At 44.9% G+C, this 23230-nt stretch overlaps 1 protein-coding gene across 3 annotated transcripts in view; it reads right to left on the bottom strand.

The window, feature by feature from the left end:
* Positions 1–21918, bottom strand: part of EPCIP (exosomal polycystin 1 interacting protein) — a 38871-nt gene extending 16953 nt beyond the window's left edge. The window contains exon 1 of one of the 3 annotated variants that reach the window (XM_024102766.3): positions 21720–21918. The gene's annotated coding sequence lies outside the window, so the exon portion shown is untranslated. The remainder of the gene's footprint in view (positions 1–21719) is intronic. The other 2 variants (XM_042855772.2, XM_005283920.4) reach the window with 2 other exon arrangements.
* Positions 21919–23230: the final 1312 nt, after the last annotated feature.

Here is a 23230-nt window from a genome sequence, read left to right on the forward strand (position 1 = left end):
TATTGTTGAAGCGCTCCTTGCCACTGTCCAAGTTTCCTGTGTAAGGCTTCATGAACCAGGGGAGTGGGGGCGGGGGGAATATCCTGTGTAAGGCTGGGTCTCCAAGGATCACTATGGGCATTTCAACATCCCCCCAGTGGAATCATATGGTGTGGAAAGAAAGTCCCTTTTTGCAGCTTTCTGTACAGGCCGGTGTTCCTGAAGATGCGTGCATCATGCACCTTCCCTGACCACCCTACGTTGATGTCAGTGAAACAACCCTGGTGATCCACAAGCACCAGCAATACCATAGAGAAGTGCCCCTTTTTGTCAATGTACTCCATCACAAGATGGTCCAGGGCCAAAATTGGGATATCTGTGCCATCAATTGCCCCACCACAGTTAGGGAATCCCATTGCCGCAAAGCCATCCACTGTTTCACAAACATTTCCAAGAGTCACAGTCCTTTGTAGCAGGATGCGATTAGTGGCCCTGCACACTTGCATAAATGCAACTCCCATGGTGGACTTCCCATCTGCAAACTGATTCTCAACTGACCGGTAGCAGTCTGGAGTTGCCAGCTTCCACACAGCAATCACCACATGCTTCTCACTGAGGGGGCAGCTCTCATTTTGGTGACCTTGCGCTGCAGTGCAAGCTTTGCACATCCAAAAGTTCTGCAGCCACTGCTTGTCATCCCAGACTGTGCAGGTTGACTGTGCACTGTGTGAAGAAGTACTGCTCATGTTTGTTTTAAACCTGCTGCCTATTGATTTCATTAGGTGAGCCCTGATTCTTCTGTTATGTGAAGAGGCAAATAACACTTCCTTATTCTTCACTTTCTCCCCACCATTCACTATTTTATACATCTCTATCATATCCCCTCTTAGTGGTCTCTTTTCCCAGCTGAAAAGTCCTAGTCTTTTAATCTCCTCTTAGACGGAAGCTGTTCCATATCCTTAATCACTTTTGTTGCCCTTCTCTGTACTTTTTCCAATTCTAATATATATATTTGAGATGGAGTGACCAGAACTGCATGCAGTATTCAAGGCATGGACATAGAATGGATTTATAAAGTGGTTTTATGATCTTTTTCTGTCTTATTAGCTATCCCTTTTCTAATGTTTCCTAACATTGTTAGCTTTTTTGACTGCCACTGTACACTGAGCAGATGTTTTCAGAGATTGTAAAGTTTCATAAGGAACACCAGGTACAGTCATGCACTTAGATATCCAAATGACATCAATTGACATCAAAAACTGTGGGTGCAAAGCAGAAGCCAATTTTGAACATTTAGACCACTATATGCAAAGTATCTGAGCTACAACTGTTGTGAGAACTATGGGCCAGTTCCGGAGCTAAAATCAGTATAGGTTCAATGGAGCTGTGCTAATTTGCACCAGCATAGGATCAGCACAACTACAACATAAATGTATCCATCTTTTGTGTATATGAAGTAGCGTTCATAATATTACAACAATGTAATTTTTAAAATTTCATTTCCTTGGTGTTACATTATATTTGTATCCTAAGCGAACACTGTTAAAGTTCTATTGGAGAAGCTGGTAGCAAGCCCTAAATTTAGGTTCCATAACATTTTCCATTATAAAAGATTCTTGTGATCTTTTCTTTGATAAATTCCCACAACTCCATTGTATGCAGAAGGCCTTTGAGATTTGGCAGGGGGAATGTCTTTTTTTTTGGGCTCCATGAAATTTGGCTCAGCTATGACATGTTAAAAAAGCACATTCCCATTCTCTCATTGTGTTCCTCGGGAAAATTTGGACAGCCTGCCAAAAATCACTGCACATTGTGAGGCCAGGCTCATGCTGCTGCTGGAGTGGGAGTGAGGAGATTCATCTGGAATATTTGTATGCAGTTCTAGTCTCCCATGTTTAAGAAGGATGAATTCAAACTGGAACAGGTACAGAGAAGAGCTACTAGGATAATCTGAGGAATGGAAAACCTGTCTTATGAAAGGAAACTCAAAGAGCTTGGCTTGTTTAGCCTAACCAAAAGAAGGCTGAGGGGAGATATGATTGCTCTTTATAAATATATCAGAGGGATAAATATCAGGGAGGGAGAGGAATTATTTAAGCTTAGTACCAATGTGGACACAAGAACAAATGGATATAAACTAGACATTAGGAAGTTTAGACTTGAAATTAGATGAAGGTTTCTAACCATTAGAGGAGTGAAGTTTTGGAACAGCCTTCCAAGGGGAGTAGTGGGGACAAAAGACATGTCTGGCTTCAAGACTAAGCTTGATAAGTTTATGGAGGGGATGGTATGATGGGATAACCTAATTTTGGCAATTAATTGATCTTTGATTATTAGCAGGTAAATATGCCCAATGGTCTGTGATGGGATGTTAGATGGGGTGGGATCTGAGTAACTACAGAGAATTCTTTCCTGGGTACTGGCTGGTGAGTCTTGCCCACATGCTCAGGGTTTAACTGATCGCTGTATTTGGGGTTGGGAAGGAATTTTCCTCCAGGGCAGATTGGCAGAGGCCCTAGAAGTTTTTCGCCTTCCTCTGCAGCGTGGGGCACGGGTCACTTGCTGGAGGATTCTCTGCAGCTTGAGGTCTTTAAACCATGATTTGAGGACTTCAATAACTCAGACATAGGGTAGGGATTTGTTACAGGAGTGGGTGGGTGAGATTCTGTAGCCTGCATTGTGCAGGAGGTCAGACTAGATGATCATAATGGTCCTTTCTGACCTTAAAGTCTATGGCCTGGTCTACACTAGGAGGTTATGTCGAATTTAGCAGCATTAAAATCGAATTAACCCTGCACCCATCCACACAAAGCTATTTAGTTCGACATAGAGGTCCCTTAAATTCGATTTCTGTACTCCTCCCCAACGAGGGGAGTAGCGCTAAATTCGACATGGCCATGTCGAATTAGGGTAGGTGTGGATGGAAATCGACGCTAATAGCTCCGGGAGCTATCCCACAGTGCACCACTCTGTTGACGTTCTGGACAGCAGTCCAAGCTCTGATGCTCTAACCAGCCACACAGGAAAAGCACCGGGAAAATTTGAATTCCTTTTCCTGTCTGGGCAGTTTGAATCTCATTTCCTGTTTGGACATCGTGGCGAGCTCAGCAGCACTGGCACCGATGCAGAGTTCTCCAGCAGAGGTGACCATGCAATCTCAGAATAGAAAGAGGGCCCCAGCATGGACCGATCGGGAAGTCTTGGATCTGATCGCTGTGTGGGGCGATGAGTCCGTGCTTTTGGAGCTGCGATCGAAAAGACGGAATGCAAAAATCTACGAGAAGATCTGAAAAGCCATGACAGAGAGAGGATACAGCCGGGATGCAACGCAGTGCCGCGTGAAAATCAAGGAGCTGAGACAAGCGTACCAGAAGACGAAAGAGTCAAACGGACACTCCGGATCCCAGCCCCAGACATGCTGTTTCTATGAAGCACTGCATTCCATCCTAGGTGCGGCCGCCACCACTACCCCACCACTGACCGTGGACTCTGAGGATGGGATATTGTCGACGGCCGCTTCCTCGGAGATGTTAACGGACGGGGAAGATGAGGAGGAGGACGAGGCAGTCGACAGCGCTTACAATGCTGATTTCCCAGACAGCCAGGATCTCTTCATCACCCTCACAGAGATCCCCTACCAATTGTCCCCAGGCGTTAACCCGGACCCTGAATCAGGGGAAGGATCAGTCAGTAAGTATTTTAAACATGTAAACATTTATTTTGAACAGAACAGGAATATTATCAATGGGTTTTTCATGATTTGTTTGCCCTGGGTGCTTATCGTTTTAGTCGACCTTGTCCTGAGTGCACATGTGATAGGTGCTGTGCATGGTCTTGATCACAGAGAAAGACTATGTTCATTGTTCACCAAAAATTATCTTTGAGGAATTCACTCCCTTTTTCCCAACCCACAGCTGCGAATGTCTCCCGACCTACCCTGCCATCCCCCTCGCAGAGGCTGGCGCAGATTAGGCGTAGAAAGAAAAGGACACGGGACGACATGTTCTCAGAACGTATGGGCTGCTTCCAAGCCGATGCGGCCCAGCAGACCCAGTGGAGGGAGAACATGTCGCAATACCAGCGAGCACACAGCGAATGGGAGGAGAGGTGGCGGCAGGAAGACCAGCAGGCGACTCAAACGCTGCTTGGACTAATGAGGGAGCAAACGGACACGCTCCGGCACCTTGTGGCTGTTCTTCAGGACCAGAGGCAGGAGGACAGAGCCCCGCTGCAGTCTCTCTAACCGCCATCCCCTGCCACAAAGTCCCATACCCCCCCCCACCCAAAGTCACCCAAAGTCCCAAGAAGGAGGGGTGGCAGGTGCCGTGAAAACTGTCACTCCACCCCTGCAGACTGCTCAAGTAGCAGAAGGCTCTCATTCCCAAAAATTTGATAAGTCTTTTCCTTCCTGCTTCACCCAAGCCCCCGTCCCAGTTTCATCCCCTAAGTGTGTAGTTGTTAATAAAAGATACATTTCTGTTAATTACAGTATCCATCATGTTCTTTTAGGGGAGACTGTGTTTGAAGGGGGCGAAGGGGGGTGGTAATTGGAGAGGACAGTCACCTTTACCAGGGTACAGACATGGGGGCAGGTGCAGCAGAAGGTCACACACACATTGCAGTCACTAGATACCCTGGTCAGTCTGGGAGGTGGTTTTCATGTTCTGTGGCGGGGGGGGGGGGCATGTGACTTTGTGGCGGGGGAGGGCGGATAGAGATCTTATGCAGCGGTCCCTGTCCTGGATCACAGAGCCACGCAGCAGGGGATCTGTAACTGTCCTCCCCCGCCACAAAGTCACATAGCCCCCACACACAGAGTCCCGAAAAGGAGGGGTGGCAGGCTCCGTTGAAACCACCAGTCCACCACCACTGCGGACCTCTCTAGGAGCAGGAGCCTGTCATTCCTCTGGTTTAGAAGTGTTCTTTCCATCAGTACGCCCGCTCCCCACCACAGTCTGTGTCCCACTTTCAACACTTTACCGTGAAATGCGTAATAAAGAAAACAGTGTTAATTAACATTGTTCCGTTTATTTTATTTTTAAACGTGTGTTGGAGGGGGGGACGGGGTGAACGGGGTATGTAGCTGGAGAGGATAGTCAGCAGTAAATGGGTAAAGAAACAGGGGCAGGTTCAGCTTCTCTTTAAACAAACTTAGTAGTCACAGATTACCCTGCTCACTGAGGAACCTAGCTTTCAAAGCCTCCCGGATGCACAGCACGTCTTCTAATCGCACGGCTGTCTGGCTGGGCGTAATCAGCAGCCAGGCTATTTGCCTCAACCTCCCACCCCGCGATAAAGGTCTCCCCCTTGCTCTCACAGAGATTGTGGAGCACACAGCAAGCTGCAATAACGATGGGGATATTGGTTTCGCTGAGATCAGAGCGAGTCAGTAAGCTTCTCCATCTCCCCGTGAGACGTCCAAAAGCATACTCCACCACCATTCTGCACTTGCTCAGCTGGTAGTTGAAGAGTTCTTTTTCCACTGTCCAGGGCGCCTGTGTAGAGCTTCATGAGCCAGGACATTAGTGGGTAGGCTGGGTCCCCGAGGATCACTATAGGCATCTCCATATCCCCAACAGTTATTTTCTGGTCTGGGAAGTAAATACCTTCCTGCAGCCGTCTAAACAGACCAGAGTTCCTGAAAACACGAGTGTCATGAACCTTGCCCAGCCATCCTATGTTGATGTTAGTAAAACGTCCCCTATGGTCCACCAGTGCTTGCAGCACCATTGAAAAGTAGCCCTTTCGGTTAATGTACTGGCTGGCCTGGTGGTCCGGTCCCAGGATAGGGATGTGAGTTCCATCTATAGCCCCACCGCAGTTTGGGAATCCCATCGCGGCAAAGCCATCTATGATTACCTGGACGTTTCCAAGGGTCACTACCTTTGACAGCAGTAGCTCAATGATTGCGTTGGCTACTTGCATCACAGCAACCCCCACGGTAGATTTCCCGACGCCAAAGTGATTCACGACTGACCGGTAGCTGTCTGGCGTTGCAACCTTCCAGAGGACTATGGCCACTCGCTTCTGGACAGTCAGGGCTGCTCGCATCCGGGTGTCCTTGCGCTTCAGGGCAGGGGACAGCAACTCAAAGTTCCAGGAAAGTTCCCTTCTGCATACGAAAGATTCACAGCCCCTGTGATTCATCCCAGACCTGCAGCACTATGCGGTCCCACCAGTCTGTGCTTGTTTCCCGGGCCCAGAATTGCCATTCCACAGCATCAACATGACCCATTGTGACCATGATGTTCACTGCGCAGGGTCCCATGCTTTGCGAGAGGTCTGTGCCACTCTCAGACTTCATGTCCTCAGCGCGCTGCCGTAGCCTCCTCTCCTGATTTCTCAGCATCTGCCTCTGGGAAAGGTGGATGATAAGCTGCGAGGTGTTGACAATGGCCATAACTGCAGCAATGGTCACAGCGGGATCCATGCTCGCAGTGCTGTGGCGTCCGCGCTGTCACTCACCAGAAAAGTGCGCGAACTGATTGCCCAACGGCACTTTCAGGGAGGGAGGGAGGGCGGGAGTGACAGTTGGATGACGACAGTTACCCAAAACCTCCCTCGACACATTTTTCCCCCAGCAGCCACTGGGCGCTCGACCCAGAATTCCAATGGGCAGCGGGAACTGCGGGAACTGTGGGATAACTGCCCACAGTGCACCGCTTCCAATGTCGACGCTTGCCCCGTTAGTGTGGACTCACAAAGTCGAATTACTGTCCTTAGTGTGGATACACACGTTCGACTTTGTAATATCGATTCCACATATTCGATTTAAGTACAATCGAAATACTCTCGTAGTGTAGACATACCCTATGAGTCTATGAGAGGCAGCCAGGCTGAGCGCCCCACAAATCTCCAAACCCAGCCTATGCTCTCAGTGGCCCATTCACATGCATACACATACTCCTAGGCACCACATGGGGTAGGCACTTCCCCAACATCTAATTGTTGAGGGGAAGAGAGAAAGATGGGGCCAGGGCTCCTCTCAGCCACTCCTTGGTGCCAATAGCCAGTCTCTCCCACTGAGGGCAACACCTGGGGCAGGAGCTGCCCCAGTTCCTGAGGATGGGGAAGAGAGAAAGTCAGGCCAGTCTGGGTTTCCCTGAGCAGCCCCTGGACTCAGCATCTGGACCAAGCAACCCATCTTCCCCTCTGTAAAGTGAGTCTTCTTCTGTTGCTAAGTAATGTTGTTAGCTGGGTAGTTCAGGTAGTGGCAGACTGTGCTACAGTGTTGAAAGTCTGTGGATCCAACCCTTCTGATGACTCATGAGGGGGCAGGGGGACTGTTACAGGTGCACACAGTAGAATCTGTTTGTTCCTTTTCCTTAAAGGAAACAAACAAACAAAATCACACACTCCTCCATAATTCCCACCTTCCCCAAAACCTAGGAAATGGTGTCACAACAAACTACATTAAAATATGTTTAAGGTTGCAAAGCTCATGAAAACTTCATTCTGTCCTCTTGTGTGTGCATTATGATACAATCATTCAGCATGCAGATGGACGACAAGAGGGCAGGCTTGATGTCAGGGCACTCTATTTACAAGTTATTTTTTGTATTTAGAAACCAACTACCTCTTCCACTTCCTCCACCACAATTTAGAGGTGTAATTTAAATATATTTTATATTGTTTCTCATTGTTGCTCGTGAGATGTTAGTAATATCCATTTCCTCTCTAATGTTTTTATCTCCATTCTGTTGGAAGTTCTAAGAAATGACTTGTGGGTAAAGTTTTGAAACCTAACCACCTCCCCACCCCTCAAAAATTAGTACATATGAATGAACTTTGCAAACTATTAAACAAGACAAACAGTGCAGGTTACATATTTGGCCGACTAACTTTACATTCACATTTGTGTCATTTCCTTCAACTATACATTAAAACTGAAAAATGTCTAGCGCAAGAGGCAGCTGATCCAGTAGAGAAGTTTGTAAATTCAGAAACTTTCAAGGTGATTATTAAGGTCAGTGCAAGAATTGGATCACTGAATGGTATGCAGGTGACCCAGTAGTTTTCAGTCCAAGACGACAGATTTTGAGAGAATAAACAAATTACATTTCTGATATAAGAAAGCTGAACAAGAAACAGTGTATATTCATCTGTCTAAGACCAGAATCATGGTCAACCATCCTGCTGAAGGATATCTAATGCTAACGGAACTTGTGATGTACTGGGTATCACATAAAAAAAACCAAATACAATTCTCTTTCAGAATTTATAAGCCAATGTTATAATAGAGCATAGTGAAAAGTACACTCAGAACACAGAATTGGGTCTCTGGGCCAGTTTTTTCCCTGTGCCTAGAAATGCCTGCTGACAGAGCATAAAAGATAAGTAATAAATAGAGAACCAGTTACTGTGTTGGATTTAACTTGTTTCTCTTTTGAAGAGTCTTGCCCCAGATGCTGACTCACTGTTACTTCAGTTCAGATTGAATCAATACATACTCACTGCTAAGGAGTGTATTGCTCTTTCCACACAAGAACATGAGGAAAGATGTGACTCAGCACTTTCCTACAGAGTTCCTCAATCCTTTGAGTGCCAGCTTTATAGGAGTGGGGTAGCAAGTCTGCTACCTGCTCAGAGATTAAAGTAAGCCGGTACAGTCCGGTACGCTGTGCGGGACTGGACCGGCTTCTCTGGCGGTGATTTAAAGGGCCCAGGGCTCCAGCAACTGCAGGGACCCCTGGGCCCTTTAAATCACTGCCGGAGCCCTGGGGCCTTTAAATCTTGAAAGGCCCCGCCTCTTCTGGTTGAGGCCCCACCTCTTCCAGTGGAGGCCACGCCTGCTCAGGACTCCGCTGTATTGGTAAGTCCTTTAAGTTACTTTCACCCCTGTACCTGCTCCAGGGATGAGGCCATTCAGTTATACAAGGAGGCAAAGAAGCTGTGTCCTCAGCTGAACTTTCGCTTTCAGATGGAAACAAACAATCCAACAGGTCATATCAATCACTGCCATAAGCAGTAACAATGCCACTGACTTCAAGACAGTTTGGCATGCATATGTTAGCAGAGGATTTGATCCTGAATAGACAATTTTAAGTTACCTAAGTTTGGCTTTTTTTTTTTTTTTTAAGAAAAGAAAAGCTAGCTGAAAGTCACATTGGTCATTAACTGACCATCAGAATGATTCAGCTTTGATTGTTTCAATATTGTTTTTTAATATTGTGCCAGTTTTTCAGCATTTTAAAGCACACTGTCCAAAAAGCTTCCTTGCTAGATGATTTTTCTCTTTTCTTACCAGCTTCTGGTAATAAAGGGAATTTGGGGAGGGGGGTATTTTATTTATGTTTTTTATTGTTTCTTATTTTAAATGCTTGAATTTGGTTTGATCATGCCCAGTAATTTTTCAGTTAGTTGCAGATCTGCTGTATATTAGGGAAAGCAAAAAAGCAATAGTCTGTGGGTGTTGTGCAAGAATGCTGCTGTCCCAGGGAAGCTAATCCCATTCAGTGGAAGCTTCAAGACTATACAATTAACTTCTTCACAGGGTGCTCTCTTTCATTCTCTATTCAGAAGAAAGAGTAATTAATCTTCATTGATTGCTTGTGTTTACATGTGACTATGTGAAATTGCTGTATCAAGCACTGAGGAGCTTAATCCATAGAGTCTTGTGAGCCTGGCTAAAGTACACAGATTGAATTAAAAAAACCCACCACAAAACAAAACCTAGACCTATATCAAAATAATGTTAAGGGTGTTGGACAAAAGCAAAGACATTTAGAATTAGAACTCTATGAAGACTGACCATCTCTCCTCTTATTCATAGAGATGACAGGATGTCAGAACTATGTGCTGTATTTCACAATTCATGTGCTGCAATACGTAGGTAAGCACGACAGTAAGGGTGGACTGGCCGCCATCACTACATAATTTTCCTTTGGTTTTGTTGGCTTAAATCAGGCCATGCTATTTAAAAGTTATTTTTTGTATTTAAAAAAAAATAACTATCCCTCCCTCCCACACTAAAGATTTTTGCATTCACACAGGTATTGGGTCTGACGCCACAGCAGCTTTATGCCAGATAGAGCAATACACATACATCAGGTAGACAGGGAGAACTATTAATCACAACTGCATGCTTTCTGACAGGGTCCAGACAGAGCATGCAGAGAACCTTTCAGACACATGCACAGCAGAAGAGCCACATTTAGAACTCTGAAAAGGCTCAAAAGGCACAGGCTGGTGATCACTGCTTTGTGTTATTTAAATATCTTCACAAGAAGAGTTAAGAAGTTACTAACCTTCTCACATAGAAATCGCAAGACGGAAGCAGAAGAAAGGGGAAAAAAAGCAAACTTTTTTAGCACTTGAATTAGTTAGCCTTAATGAGCAAAGAGAGCGCCAGACTTGTTTTCATCTTTGTATATTTTTATATTTAATACTGACTGTCTCTAGAAAAGTGATTTAAAAGAACACCTGGGATTTCCTTAAGATGGTTGTGTTTATGTTCAAATTGTAACTACCTCAAAGTTTTTGATGTGCATCTTTCTGGCCTTTGAAGAAACAAGAATGACACCCTCCTCTTCCCACTATACACAGCATAAAGATTATCTTAATATTTACATGAAAACCTATCAAATTTTCTGGACATAACTTTAGTTCTAACCTGTAACTCTGTGAAACCATATCTCCAAGGACATCCTGCAAAGACTTATTCATATGCTTAACATTAAGGACATGAGTAACTTCATTGAATTCAATGGAATTACAAATTATGTTCTTAATGATAAGAACACTAAATCCAACCTGGCAGTGTAAGGAAACCTCAAAACAAGTGTAAATGATATTTACATTGCATAATGGTGTAAAGGGGCCTTACTGTAAATGAGAATCAGGCCCTTTATAAGCCTTCATATCAGATGAGATACCTGGCCTTACCATGAAGCCATCATGGGATCCATGCTGTGGAGGCAGTAGACGTCCTGGGTTTGGCCCAGAATGTCCAGTTTACTATAAGGGAATCTGTAGTTGGTTCACTGTGGCGGATGATGACAGAATAGGATTTATGAGGTTTTTTGTTTAGTCAGTTTATGTATGTATTTATTAGACCGCAGATAAATATAGAAAACCCCCAGCACTAATAGCCTCTGGTTCAATAACCAAATGATTAGAGTTGACGTTCTAAAGACTTTGAGGCTGCAGATTCAAGACCACAATATGATCTGCTATTATTGTTATTAAACTGCAAATTATATTTAAAATATCTTGCACAGGGGAAGTTAAGGCTGCTATCTTTAAGTGAAGCAGCCAAACAGTCGTAGCAGGAATGCTGCTGGGTATAAGGACACAGACTTGTTCATAGGTTGAATAATTTTTCTTTTGAAGATGAACTCTGTAAAACTGTAACCTTATACTCAGAGCCTGCAAACACTCATGCAAGTACATAACTTAACTCAGGTGAGTAGCCCCACGGACTCCAGTAGGACTATTCAAGCAAGTAAAAGTATGTGTGATTATGTGTTTGCAGGATTGGGGCCTTAGATACCACAGAAGGACTATTCTTGTTCAGGCCTGGGCATGTGAAGGATGCAAATTAGCATTCTTTTGAAATAGCAAGCTAGTGAATGCCACTGGTTCAGTCACTGACACGGTTAGTGTTTTGTTTAGTCAAGCATGTGGTATCACAGCAGCCTGTCACTCTCACTAGATGTTTTTGTAGATATTGGAAGAAAACATTTTCAGAGACTTGGGGCTGTGATGTTTAAAATTAAGTGAGGCAAATTAATATAAAAACAGACCCAAGGGGAACAAGAATAATTGTAGCCAGCCCCCTGTGGAGAAAGAAGTGGTTCAGGACTATTTAGAAAAGCTGGACGAGCACAAGACCATGGGGCCGGATGCACTGCATCTGAAGGTGCTAAAGGAGTTGGTGGATGTGATTGCAGAGCCATTGGCCATTATCCTTGAAAACTCGTGGTGATCGGGGGATGTGCCGGATGACTAGAAAAAGGCTAATGTAGTGCCCATCTTTTAAAAAGGGAAGAAGGAGGATCCAGGGAACTACAGGCCAATCAGCCTCACCTCAGTCCCTGGATAAATCATGGAGCAGGTCCTCAAGGAATCAATTCTGAAGCACTTAGAGGAGAGGAAAGTGATCAGGAACAGTCAGCATGGATTCACCAAGGGCAAGTCATGCCTGACTAACCTAATTGCCTTCTATGACGAGATAACTGGCTCTGTGGATGAGGGGAAAGTAGTGGACATGTTATTCCTTGACTTTAGCAAAGCTTTTGATACAGTCTCCAACAGTATTCTTGCCAACAAGTTAAAGAAGTATGGGCTGGATGAGTGGACTACAAGGTGGATAGAAAGCTGGCTAGATTGTTGGGCTCACCGGGTAGTTGGCTCCATGTCTAGTTGGCAGCTGGTATCAAGCGGAGTGCCCCAAGGGTTGGTCCTGGGGTGGTTTTGTTCAATATCTTCATTAATGACCTGGAGGATGGAGTGGACTGCACCCTCAGCAAGTTTGCAGATGACACTAAACTGGGAGGAGTGGTAGATATGCTGGAGGGTGGAGATAGGATACAGAGGGACCTAGACAAATTAGAGGATTGAGTCAAAAGAAATCTGAAGAGGTTCAACAAGGATAAGTGCAGAGTCCTGCACTTAGGACGATCGAATCCCATGCACTGCTAGAGACTAGGGACCGAATGACTAGGCAGCAGTTCTGCAGAAAAGGACCTAGGGGTTACAGTGGATGAGAAGCTGGGTATGAATCATGTATGCCCTTGTTGACAAGAAGGTTAATGGCATTTTGGGCTGTATAAGTAGTGGCATTGCCAGCAGATCGAGGGACTTGAGGCCTCACCAATGTCGAATAGAGGGGAATGATCATCTGGAGTAGTGTGTTCAGTTTTGGGCTCCACACTACAAGGAGGATGTGGAAAAATTGGAAAGAGTCCAGCGGAGGGCAACAAAAATGATTAGGGGGCTGGAGCACATGACTTATGAGGAGAGGCTGAGGGAACTGAGATTGTTTAGTCTGCAGAAGAGAAGAATGAGGGGGGATTTGATAGCTGCTTTTAACTACCTGAAAGGGGGTTCCAAAGAGGATGGATCTAGACTGTTCTCAGTGGTACCAGATGACAGAACAAGGAGTAATGGTCTCAAGTTGCAGTGGGAGAGGTTTAGGTTGGATATTAGGAAACACTATTTCACTAGGAGGGTGGTGAAGCACTGGAATGGGATACCTAGGGAGGTGGTGGAATCTCCTTCCTTAGAGGTTTTTAAGGTCAGGCTTAAAGCCCTGGCTGGGCTGATTTAGTTGGGGATTGGTCCTGCTTTGAGCAGGGGGTTGGACAAGATGACCTCCTGAGGTCCCTTTCAACCCTGATATTCCAAGCATTATCCCCCAATAAGTGGGGATGATAATATTTGTCTACTTCACAGGGGTGTTGTGGGCGTCAGTTGGTTAGAGCAAGACTGTTCCCAGCTCTGCATAAGTGCACATGGGTAGAAGAGAGTACAAAGGACATTCTCTCTCATGCACCTCTGCACAGAGGCCAGGCACAGTTGCAGTCCATAGTCTTCCTTAAAGACTGTATAAGTCTAACAACCTAGGCAGAGTTAACCTCCCCCAAATAGTTCTGTAGCTAGTCCCACTTGGGTGTGTGTGGATAGAAGTGCACACTGCATCCTGTCGAAGGGTGACACTGTGGCTGCACCAGCCCAGTCATTCACCTTTGGCCTGCATCATGTGTAGGCATTTACACCAGTGCAAAGTGAGAGCCAAGCGGTGTAAAATGCTACCAAATCAGATGACCGCATTTAACAACCAATTTGAATTGGTCAAATGGCTACATAAAGTGCCAGGCAATAGTAAATTGGACCCATTGTGTCTACTGAAGCACAATGGGCCTGATTTTCCATTCCACCAGAGTAACCTCACTGCAATCAATAGTGTAAATTTGGTATAACAGTGGAAAATTAGGTCCATCATTCCAGTACTTCCACTAGGGTGTTGTGCCTCCAATCTGCCCTCTGTCATGGGCTCTGCCTAGAGCCCCAAATGTTTATAAATAAATAAATAAATAAACCCCACACACCACACTTTGAGACCCTCAGATGGAAGGTACAAAAACAAAACACAGAGTGCACACACACACAAAACCACCACAGCAAAACAGCAGAATAAAAGAGGGGCAGTTAGAAACAAAAAGACATCCTTTAAAAAGTGGAAGTCAAATGCTAATGAGAAAAACAGAAAGGAGTATAAACTCTGGCAAGTCAAGTGTAAAAGTTTAATTAGGCAGGCCAAAAATAAATGCTACTGTGGCAGAGGCAGCAGGCCCCTGGGCCCTTTTAAATTGCCTGGGCTACTGCCCCTTTGCCCTCCCCCTGTCGGTGGGCCTGCAGGTGTCAATAGAGGAGGTTTGGGAACAAATTGATAGATTAAATAATAAGAAGTCACCAGGATCAGATGGTCTCCACCCATAAGTTCTGAAGGTATCCAAAAATAAAATTACAGAACTACTAATTGGGGTATGTAACCTATCACTTAACTCAGCCTCTATACCAGATGACTGAAGGATAGCTAACATGATCCCAATTTTTAAAAAAGATTCCAGAAGCATTTGTGACAGTTTCATGCCAGTAAGCCTAACTTTAGTACCAGGCAAATTGGTGGAAACTATGGTTGTAGAGGAGTGGACTCACCCCTGCGGCACCTCCTCCTGGTCATCTCCGGGAATTAGCTCGTTCCAGCTCCAGAGCACCCTCTGCAGACCTGTGAGCCACCTGTCCTCTGCCCACCCATGTCCCTCCCTGGACCCCCATGCCCTTTTATCTGGGGTGCTGCCCCCTGGCAGTACACCCCTCAGTACTAGGGTCTCCCCTCCCTGGGGAATCCCCACCCACTATCCCTACCTCACCTCAGAATAAGGCCACTGCCAGTCACCAACTAGCCCCCACTCCCTGGGGCAGACTGCAGTATAGGCCACTCATCACAGGCAAGGTTGGGTTTGGACCTGCTGCCTTGGCCTACCCCTGGGCTGCCCTCTGCAACCCCAGTACCCCTTGACCTCCTACCAGACCACAGCCTGGGGCTTTCCAGGCTGGAACTCCCCAGCCTGTCCCCAGCCCTGCTCCACTCAGGTACTCTGTCTCTACCTCCCTACAGCCAGGCCCTTCTCTCTCTCTGAGTGCAAAGAGACTGTTTGGGCTCCTGGCTCCCAGCCTTCTTATACAGGCCAGCTGGGGTCTGATTTGGGCGTGGCCCAGCTATGGCTACTTCCTCAATCAGCCCAGTAGCTTTTCCCTTTGCCCCAGCCCTCTGCCAGGGCTGTTTTAAACCCCTCAGGTAGGAGTGGGGTAACCACCCTGCTACAATGGTAAAGAACAGAATTATCAGACACATAGATGAACACTATTTATTGGGGAAGAGTCAATATGACTTTTGTAAAGGGAAAGCGTGTCTCACCGATCTATTAGAATTCTTTGAAGATGTCAATAAACATGTAAACAAGCATGATCCAGTGGATATAATGCACCCGGACTTTCAGAAAGCCTTTGACAAGGTCCCTCACCAAAGGCTCTTAAGCAAAGTAAGCAGTCCTGGGATAAGAGGGAAGGTCCTCTCATGTATTGGTAACTGGTTAAAGGATAGGAAACAAAGGGTAGGACTAAAAGGTCAGTTTTCACAGTAGAGAGAGGTAAATAGCAAGGTCCCCCAAAGATTTGCATTGAGACCAGTGCTGTTCAACATATTCTTAAATGATCAGTAAAAAGGGGTAAACAGTGAGATGGCAAAGTTAGCAGATAATACAAAACTACTCAAGATAGTTAGGTCCAAAGCAGACTGCGAAGAGTTACAAAGTGATCTCACTAAACTGGGTGATGAGGCAAGAAAATGGTAGATGGATTCATTGTTGATAAATGCGAAGTAATGCACATTGGAAAACACAATCCCAGTGTAACAGGGATCTTGGAGGGCCAGGTGGCCTAGTTGTTGGAACACTTGACTTCTGGCCTTTTGCCTCTCTGATCGAGGTGCCTCAGTTTTACGGCCATGGGGTAGGGGTACCTGGGCCCTCCTACTCCACCAGGTCCCACCCCAGGGCCCTGCGTGAGTCAACGTCCACTGGGGAGTCTACGTCCACTGCCCAGGGCTACTTCCTACTGTTGTCTCTTCGGTTTGGGGTGTGGTCCCTATAGTCCAAATCACTGTGGTGGCTTGTCTCTAGAAGCGCCGCCTTGTGGAATTTGGGTGGCATCCTGCTGCGGTCCCATGTTCCTCCAGGCAGGGCAGCCATAAGTCTGGCACGGCTGGAACCCCACAAGGTCTCTGTGCCTCAGTCACCCCATTATCTCTTAGGCTGGGTGCTCCTAAGTCTCTTTGGCCACGGAGAGGGTACTTATTTCCTTGTGGCTGCCTTGCCTGGCAGGCTAGTAACCCTTCCCCTCAGGGAGGGAGGCAGCAAGCTCCTGCCTTTTCACCAGTCATGCCCAAACTGAGCCAGGCCCCCTCCTTTCCTTCCCTACCTCTCCAGGCCTGGCATTGGCTGCAGGTATAACAGGGCAGAGCTAACTGGGCCCAAATTCTCTCTTTCATCCCTTCCCTGCTGGTGGGTGATCTCTCTGCTTCATCACACGCAACTATACATACAAAAATGATGGGGTCTAAATTAGCTGTTATCACTTAAGAAAGAGATCTTGGAGTCATTGTGGATAGTTCTCTGAAAACATCCACTCAATGTGCAGTGACAGTCAAAAATGCTAACAGAATTTTGGGAATCATTAGGAAAAGGGTAGATTATAAGGCAGTAAATATCATAGTACCACTATATCAGGGGTTGGCAACGTTTGGCACGCGGCTCGCCAGGGTAAGCACCCTGGCGGGCCGGGCCAGTTTATTTACCTGCTGATGCGGCAAGTTCGGCCGATCGCGGCCCCCACTCGCCGCGGTTCGCTATCCCGGGCCAATGGGGGCGACGAGAAGCAGCGCGGGTGAAGGATGTGCTGGCCGTGGCTTCCCACTGCCCCTACTGGCTCGGGACGGCGAACCGCGGCCAGTCGGGACCGCGATCAGCTGAACCTGCCGCATCAGCAGGTAAATAAACTGGCCCGGCCTGCCATAAGTCTGGCAGGGCTGGAACCCCACAAGGTCTCTGTGCCTCAGTCACCCTGTTATCTCTTAGGCTGGGTGCTCCTAAGTCTCTTTGGCCACGGAGATGGTACTTATTTCCTTGTGGCTGCCTTGCCTGGCAGGCTACCTGGCGAGCCGCGTGCCAAACATTGCCGACCCCTGCACTATATAATTCCATGGTACACCCACATCTTGAATACTGTATGCAGATCTGGTTGCCCCATCTCAAAAAAGTTATATTAGAATTGGAAAATGTACAGAGAAGGGCAAGAAAAATGATTAGCAGTATGGAACAGTTTACAGCTTCCATATGAGGAGAGATTAACAACACTGGGATTGTTCATTTTAGAAAAGAGATGACTGAGGGAGGATATGATTGAGGTCTGTAAAATCATGAATGGTGTGGAGAAAATGAATAAGGAAGTGTTATTTACTCCTTCACGTAACATACAAACCAAATGTCACCCAATGAAATTACTATGGAGATATACCTATCTCATAGAACTGGAAGGGACCCCGAAAGGTCATCGAGTCCAGCCCCCTGCCTTCACTAGCAGGACCAAGTACTGATTTTTTTGCCTCAGATCCCTCAGTGGCCCCCTCAAGGATTGAACTCATAACCCTGGGTTTAGCAGGCCAATGCATAAGGAAGTACTTCTTCACACGATGCACAGTCAACCTGTTTAACTCATCAGGGGATACTGTGAAGGCCAAAAGTAAAACTGGTTAAAAAAATAATTAGATAAGTTCATGGAGTATAAGTCCCTCAATGGCCATTAGCCAAGATGGTCAGAGACGCAACCCCATGCTCTGGATGTCCCTAAACCTCTGACTGCCAGAAGTTGGGAGTGGATGGCAGGGGCTGGATCACTCAATAAATTGCCCTATTCTGTTCACTCCCTCTGAAGCATCTGGCACCAGCCACTGTTGGAAGACAGGAGACTGGACTAGATAAACCATTGGTCTGATCCAGTATGGCCGTTCTTATGTTCTTGTGAATATTCCTCACTCACATGAGTAGGCTCATTGACTAAAGCTATGTATACACTACCGTGGTAAGTCGAGCTACACTATGTGATGTTGCACTCCATATGTTTATGGAAATATGCTTATGAGTGTGAATATAATGTAACTGGAATATGCTTTATGCAAAAGGTCTCTTGTAAGGTATCATTACAAAGCTTATAATCTACTGAGTGTGTTTATCCTATTTGTATGAATGTATCATTCTTGTATCTGAAGCTAGAAATATGAAGTATTACTCTGAAGTCCTATTGTAATTATGCAAAGTGTGGGCCATTAATGGTGGCTTGGTATCTTTATGGCTCCCATTGACTAGGACAATTGGTTGTGAATGGCTCTGTTTACTTGAAAACCTTCCTGGGTATGTGAGGCCAGTTCTGGAAGAATGAAGGCTGGGTTCTCACAGGACATGTGACCATGTCACATGATACTGGAATCCATCTTAAACCTGTGATTTTCCATTTAGAAGGAGGGGTGGGGACCCAGAGACAAAAGATTCCTGCCTTGTGCCAAAGCTATAAAAGGGGATGGAACAGAACAAAGGGGGTCCTCCCACTCATGTGAAATCCCCTGCTTTTCACCTAAGATGCCTGCTGGAACTAACAAGGTCTGTACCGGGGAAAGGATTGGGCCCAGACTATGAAGGAGTCTAGTCTGTGAAAGAAGCTTATTGGAACATCTCTGAGGGTGAGATATTACCTGTATTCAGTTTCTTAATGTATTAGGCTTAGACTTGCGTGTTTTGTTTTATTTTCCTTGGTAACTTACTTTGTTCTGTCTAGTATCAGAGGGGTAGCCGTGTTAGTCTGAATCTGTAAAAAGCAACAGAGGGTCCTGTGGCACCTTTAAGACTAACAGAAGTATTGGGAGCATAAGCTTTCGTGGGTAAGAACCTCACTTCTTCAGAGACTAACAGAAGTATTGGGAGCATAAGCTTTCGTGGGTAAGAACCTCACTTCTTCAGATGACTTGCATCTGAAGAAGTGAGGTTCTTACCCACGAAAGCTTATGCTCCCAATATTTCTGTTAGTCTTAAAGGTGCCACAGGACCCTCTGTTGCTTTGTTCTGTCTGTTATTACTTGAAACCACTTAAATCCTACTTTTTATACTTAATAAAATCACTTTTGTTTATTAGTAAACCCAGAGTAAGTGATTAATACCTAGAGGAGCAAACAGCTGTGCATATCTCTCTATCAGTGTTATAGAGGGTGGACAATTTATGAGTTTAGCCTGCGTAAGCTTTGTACAGAGTAAAATGGATTTATTTGGGGTTTGGATCCCATTGGGAACTGTGTGCTGGAGATAGGTAACCTGCAGAGCTGTTTTCACTTAAAGCCTGCAGCTTTGGGGATGTGGACCAGACCTGGGTCTGCGTTGCAGCAGGCTAGCATGTCTGGCTCAACAAGACAGGGTTCTGAAGTCCCAGGCTGTCAGGGAAAACGGGCTCAGAGGTAATCTCAGCACATCAGGTGACAGTCCCAAGGGGGTCTCTGTGACCGAACCCGTCACACTATGTAACTCCAGCTACGTGAATAACAAAGCTGGAGTTGACATACCTTAGGTCAAGTTACCCTGGGGTCTACACCGTGGGGGGTTGACGGGAGAAACTCTCCCGTCGACTTACCTTACTCTTCTCTTTGGGGGTAGAGTACAGAGGTCAATGGGAGAGTGATCTGCTGTCGATCTGACAGGTCTTCACTAGACCCGCTAAATCGACCACCAGTGGATCGATCTCAGAGCATCGATCCCAGCTGTAGTGTAGACCTGCCCTAAGGGTGTGTTAGGGCTGTATAATCAAATCCTGAGTTTGTCATAAAAAGAAATCTTAAAACACATGCATATAATTTATTTCATGGAAATATATTTGTCTTACTTTTAAATGATATATCAGCTGTCAATTTCAGAACTTTCCAGACTTGCCTCTTATATGAAAATACTTTATTAAATCTTTCGGAAGAGAATACCTTACAAGTATGATGTACTTTACATTTACACTGAATATATATAAAATCAATAGTTTTAGGATTCTGTGTTCCCAGTGGTTTTAAAGAATAAAGTATTACAAAAAAATGCCTAGATGCATGAATGTGTGTCTATCTGTGTGAGTGCATGCATGTGCCAGTCTCCCACTGAATGAGTTCATTTAGTAAACACAATATATTGATAATCAAATGCTTGGTTATTCAATTGTACAATAGCCTAAATTTTCAAAAGTGACTACTGATTTTGGGTGCTTCAAGTTTTGGGTGCCCAATCTAAGACATTTTATATCATCTTGCATATGAGACATCTTACATCATCCTGCATAAATGTGCATGAGTAACTTTACAGATGTAGGTAGTGTGGTTGGTGGAAAAAATAAAGGAGGGTTGATGTTCTGAGGGTACGTGCTTCAGCACTTTTTGATATCAAGGCCCTTTAAGGTGTCTCAGGTTGGGCACCTAAAAGTTGAAACATCAAAATTACTAGTTTCTATTGGTAATTTCTTTCATTTTCACTGGGTTTCATGAAGCTCTTGACTACAGAACATATTGGGCTAATTCTAGCTTTTAAACAGCACAGTCATTTTATTACAGCAAAAAAAAATTCCATTTATTCCCCCCACCCCCCAAACAACACCACTTATATGTGTATGCAGGATCAGGTCCTAGGACAAGAAGTTTGCATGCAGTTAATTTTTATTTTTTATGCCTTTTCTAACATGTCCTGGGCAGAGGTTAAGTTAAGCAGAAAACATTTTCCAAGGCTGGAAAAATAATGGAGATTCTATTGACCACAGAGATATAGTAAGTGTAAAAAGTGTATTTTATTATTTTCTTTTCTTTGGGTCAGAGCCTATATTAAAAAAAGGAAAAGAAAAAAAGAAAAAGAAGATGAAAAACAGTAATGACCACTGATTAAGTTGACAGTGAAGTTAGAAAGGAGAACTATATATAGTTCACACCATGTCTTCAACTATTGCATTATCATTCCTATTTATACATTTTTGTCACTGATACTAGGATTTCAGAGCCAAATAGCAGCAGAATGTTTATCTCATTTATTGTGTAATATATAACTAGCATGATTCTGAATTTACAAGTTAAATGAAGGAACAGACACAGTTCATCGGTGCTGCTTTCCTGATCCTCCTCTTTCACTCCTTTTCAAAAGGCAGCTTTATTCATAGAAAATTACACACAATGGACCCAATTCTTACTCTTCTATTCTGGCATTACTCACACTGAGTTACTCACATTGACTTTAACGGAACTACCTGTGTAAAGAAAGAGTTTGCAGGATTGGGCTAACTATTTCCATAGTAAAATCATTCCTTAGCATTATTATTTATAGATTTATTATTTGGTTACTTTACTATCTATAGTGAGCCAAAAATGTACAGTTAACTGTATATGCACATAGAAGACAAGCCTCCTGTCTTAAGGCGTTTGCTATCAATTCGCTGTGAAAACAAAACCGTGTATTTGAAATACCAACTTTCAGTCTGAAGAGAGAGTTAATGGCAGGGAAATAATTGTGTTATAAGAGAAATTGCCTGTTGCAAAAAAGCAGAAGATACTAAATGCCACTCCTTTAATCACAGCAGTGCATGTTTTAAAAAAAGACGAAACAAAGACAAGTACTTACATTTCTAGGTTTAGTCTATGAGGCTCTTTACTGTGTGGCTGTCCCCTTTATAGACTTTATCTACCCACTGATGCTTTGCTCTTGTTTGACAGGCTGGTTAATCTACAAGGCTGGGTGGAATGTGTGGTCTTGCATTTGCTGTTCTTTTATGTTTTCTAGAGGCCAACAGCTCAGGCTGTTTCTATGACAACCAGAAGAGCAGCCGAGGCCTACCAATTTCATTAATAACACAGCAGGATAAGTACCTGTCTTTATTAGCTCTGTCCATACTCCTGATTGGTAGCATTATACTTATCTTGAAAGTGTGTCCCACACACAAGAAACGTGTCATACTATGGTTGTAATATATGAAAGCAAACACAGAGCCCTGAACTTTTATTGCGGCAGGTTAACAAAACAGACGTTGTGCATCAGACATGCTCTCAGCGCACAAATAGTTTACTTTTAAATATTTAGGACCAAGTTAAAACTGCCCCAGAGCAGCTGCCCTGGAAGGATGGCGAGAAAGGGCTTACTGAATCCTTCCTGCCGCATACAATCTGCTAGTGCTGGGACAGCAGATCTGAGGGGAGTGCACATGAAAGCTTTAGTACAGGTAGGGCACAGCTTCCAAGGGTGCTTCTCTAGCGCCATTGTGCTTAACCTGGGTGGAAATTCCATAAGCTCCATCAGAATCCTTCTGCTGCTCTCTGCTGGCTTGAACTAGGCTCGGTTGGTTTAAAGTGGAAAGCCAGTAGCTCCAGGAATGCTAGTACGCAAAACCCGTTGCTCCTTTCCAAAACCAATTTGGCCAGCTGGAACTGGTCAGAACAAACTGCAGATTTTCAAATGGAATTTCCCCTAAGGTACTCAAGCATAATGCCTCTGTCAACCACTTCTCAGGTGCTGCAGCTGTTCCCACCTGACCTGGTGTTCCAAGTAGCAATACAGACCTATGTCACATGGTCAGTGTCATTGTTATCCACCTAGGACCCAAACCTGCAAACATATATTATCAAAGTGTAGTGCTCACCACCTGGAGTTGTCAATGGGACTAGTAGCAAGGGTTTGAAGGACCATACACATATCAGCAGAGCTCTCGGTCACAAGGATGCATAGTTAGAGGAATCCCCGTAAATCCTGGGACAACAGAGCAAGAGGCAAAAATTCTCAGGCAGGACATTAGCATGGAATAAATAGCAGAGGTATTAGGATCCAAGGGAAAAGATTTAAAAATAAAGGTCTAACCTTTCAATGCTTATTTAGGCAAAACTCTTTTGTAAATTGATTGGAGTGTTACCTGAGTAAGGTTAGTGATATCTGAGTCAGCCAGGGACAGGTGTGGTACTAAGTTCTCCATTTTGATCAGTATTGCTAATGGGAGTTGTGCAAGTAAAATTAATACAAATGAATTAATAGAGATTCATACTGCACAGAGGAGAGCCACAGTTCAGCTGGAAGGGGAGAATTTTGTCTGTGGATTTAAGAGTTGAGTTTGAGTGGTTTTTTGCTCTGGGAAATTCAGAACTATC

The sequence above is a fragment of the Chrysemys picta genome, chromosome 1, assembly GCF_011386835.1.
Source record: "Chrysemys picta bellii isolate R12L10 chromosome 1, ASM1138683v2, whole genome shotgun sequence".
Classification (NCBI taxonomy): Eukaryota; Metazoa; Chordata; order Testudines; family Emydidae; genus Chrysemys; species Chrysemys picta.